We start from the raw sequence: 3,430 nt of genomic DNA on the forward strand, positions 1-3,430 counted from the left end.
GTAGTCTAAGGAGAACATTGCCCCCTTCTCTTCTCTCCTTTTCTCTGGCCTATCTAGTGTTAGGGTGTTGAAAGGGTGGAAAAGGGTGGAGAAGAGTGGAAGAGAGAAGAATCCACAAAGTAGCCAACAACAGCCACAGTTGATACTTTTTTTTTTTTTTTAAAGGTTTTGTCTGTAAAAATTGACAGCTCAGATGTCGGGTTTATTCAGAATGCCCTCTGCTTCCTCTGGATCAGGGGAGACAGTGATAGAACCTAGTGGGGAAACCCCCACTCAATTCCCGATTCGGCGTGCACCCAAAAAATCACGAAGGACCATCTTGATGTAAATACATGAGGACGTTTAATTACGGAGCTCCAGACCAACATGCATCCCACACAGGAGATAACGGATGTTGGCCACGAGGCTCGAAAGCTAGGGGTTTTTCTGGGGTAAGGGGCTTAGGGGTGTGGAATTCAGCATAGGGACACACTATTGGCTTATTCAAACATCAGCAGAAAAATTACATGTACGTGCAGGGTGTCAGAGTTCTGTGAGTTGTTGACTCAGTTCACTTAGCCCTGTTATGTCCTCACATTCCTCTTTATCTTTATGGTCAAGCTGTTCCCAGGAATGTTTTAAGTAGGGGGCATACCCGGGTTTGTTTTTCTTTATTCTCAGCCCCAGGCAGCCTCTAGGCTCACAAACAACCAGCAATTTCTAAGTACTTTATATGACTTACAGGTCTTGAAATTTCATCTTTCTTTCAGTAGCACTGGTAGGTCTTACTTGAGTGATTATTCCTTGGAGGTTCTGCGTCTCTACCAACAGGCTAGAAAGTGGTCACGAGGGCAACTGGCCAGACTCAAGTCACAGTCTCACTGTGTGACCAAGGACTTCTTCCTCAGCTCCCTTGGCTTTGAGTTCTTATGGGGGTCAGGCTGTTCTGGGCAGAGGTGCAGTGGGGCATTTATTCAAAGGGTCTTTAATGACTGTGGCCTCTCCCATGCCCTGCTGAAGCATGTCAGTTACCTTTGTCCTTGAATGTTGTCCAGCCTCAAATAAGAAAGAGTGCTAAGCACCGAGCTAAGAAAACATTATCACTCCTCTTATAGAGCTTAACTGATATTTCCTCATGAAACTGTACTTATGGGAAACAGAGACTTTGGCATTTCAATTCTAGTTGATATTCCAGTTTCTTCTCTCTCTCTCTCTCTCTCCTTCCTTCTTTCCTTTCCTTTCCTTTTCTTTTCTTTTCTTTTCTTTTCTTTTCTTTTCTTTTCTTTTCTTTTCTTTTCTTTTCTTTTCTTTTCTTTTCTTTTCTTTCTTTCTTCCTTCCTTCCTTCCTTCCTTCCTTTCCTTCCTTCTTTCCTTCCTTCCTTCTTTCCTTCCTTCTTTCCTTCCTTCCTTCCTTCCTTTCTTTCTTTCTTTCTTTCCATTTATTTGTTTATTTACTCATTCTCTATTTATGTGTGTTTGTGTGTGTGCGTGTGCCCCAGAGCATATGCACATATCAGAAAGGACATTGTGAATGTTGATTCTGGGCATCGAACTTAGGTCTGGCAGTGAACATCCTTTACCGATACTTTACCCATATCTTGCTGGCTGCAGATATTCTAACTTTATACCTTGGCGAACCACACATGCATTCACTTAGAAATTCTAGGTGAGCTTCCCTCCCTTCTTGCAAATGAAGAGTACTCTGCATGGAGGGAGTGGAGTGTTTGTCTAAGGCCCTCTGGTTGGTTGGTGACCAGAATGCAGCTGCCCTTGCACTCTGAGCTCACATTCTTTCCAACCTCTCGCTTACTCATTTGCTCCAAATTCTATTTCAGTGCCACGAGACATTTTCTAGATATTTTAGTTTTGTTCTTGTGTAATTGCATAACATTTATCTTGATATGGTCTTAATGATACTCCAAAAAACTAAGAATTCCATAGATAAGTGTGTGATTTACCTGGATTGACCTTTCATTCCCCCCCCCCAGTCCTTCCTCTATCCCTTCCATTGCTTTTCTCTCTCATTTCTTGTGCCCTTAGACCCCCCCCCCCCACTGTTTCCACTTAATGCTGCCTTGGGTAACAAGGGGTAGGGCCATCTACTGGAGTATGGGTAGACATCTCAGAAGAAACCTGATATCCTCCCACTTCAGAAGCCATCAATTGCAGATGTTCCTTAGCTAGGGGTGGGAGTTCATGAGTCCCTCTCCCACCATGCTGGGATTTTTGTCGGGTGTGATCTTGGGCAGGTCTCAAGCTGCAGTAACAGCTGCTGTGAGTTCACAGGAGCAAGGGCTCCATAATATCCAGCAAATACCGTTTCACTGAAGATGGTCACCACCTCTGGCTCTTACAGTTTTTCTGCCTCATCTGCCATGATTATCCCTAAAACTCTGGGAGGAGGGAGCGTGATACAGATGTGCCGCATACAGCTGGGGACTCCATAGTCTCTTATTGTCCCGATGTTGAGCTGCTGTGAGTTTCTGCCTATTACCATCTCTGCAGAGAGAAGTTTCTTTGATGCAGGTTGAGAAACACACCAGTTTGTACACAGACTGTGCTTCACCTTCAGGATCAGGCCTGCTGTAGGAACACGGAGCAGTGTGGACAGATGACAGTGAGCAGTGTTGAGGTCACGAGAGCCTTTGGGAGAGAAATGGAGCTAGGATGGGAAGTGTTCTGGTAGCATCTCGTAGGCTTCTTAAACCCTGGTTAGTTCTTCTTCTTTTTTTCTTTTATTATGTATTTTCTTCATTTACATTTACAATGCTATCCCAAAAGTCCCCCATACTCCCCCCCAACTTCCCTACCCACTCCCACTTCTTGGCCCTGGCGTTCCCTTGTACTGAGGCATATAAAGTTTGCAGGACCAGTGGGCCTCTCTTTCCACTGATGGCTGACTAGGCCATCTTCTGATACATATGCAGCTAGAGACACACGTTTTGGGGGGTACTGGTTAGTTCATACAGAAGTGGATGCTCACAGTCAGCTATTGGATGGATCACAGGGCGCCCAATGGAGGAGGTAGAGAAAGTACCCAAGGAGCTAAAGGGATCTGCAACCCTGGTTAGTTTTGTGGGGTGAGAAACTTCATTTTTTCATGTTTGTGGCTTCAATCAATCTAAAGAAAATTCTTCTTCTTCTTCTTCTTCTTCTTCTTCTTCTTCTTCTTCTTCTTCTTCTTCTTCTTCTTCTTCTTTTTCGAGACAGGGTTTCTCTGTGTAGCCCTGGCTGTCCTGGAACTCACTTTGTAGACCAGGCTGGCCTCGAACTCAGAAATCCACCTGCCTCTGCTTCCCGCGTGCTGGTATTAAAGGCGTGTGCCACCACTGCCCGGCTAAAATTCTTCTTTTCTATTGGATATTTTCTTTATTTACATTTACCTACCCACTCCCTCTTGCCTGTCCTGGCATTCCCCTACACTGGGGCATTGAACCTTTACAGGACCAAG

Source organism: Mus caroli, unplaced genomic scaffold (assembly GCF_978045245.1).
Source record: "Mus caroli unplaced genomic scaffold, Mus_caroli_1 scaffold_18, whole genome shotgun sequence".
Taxonomy (NCBI): domain Eukaryota; kingdom Metazoa; phylum Chordata; class Mammalia; order Rodentia; family Muridae; genus Mus; species Mus caroli.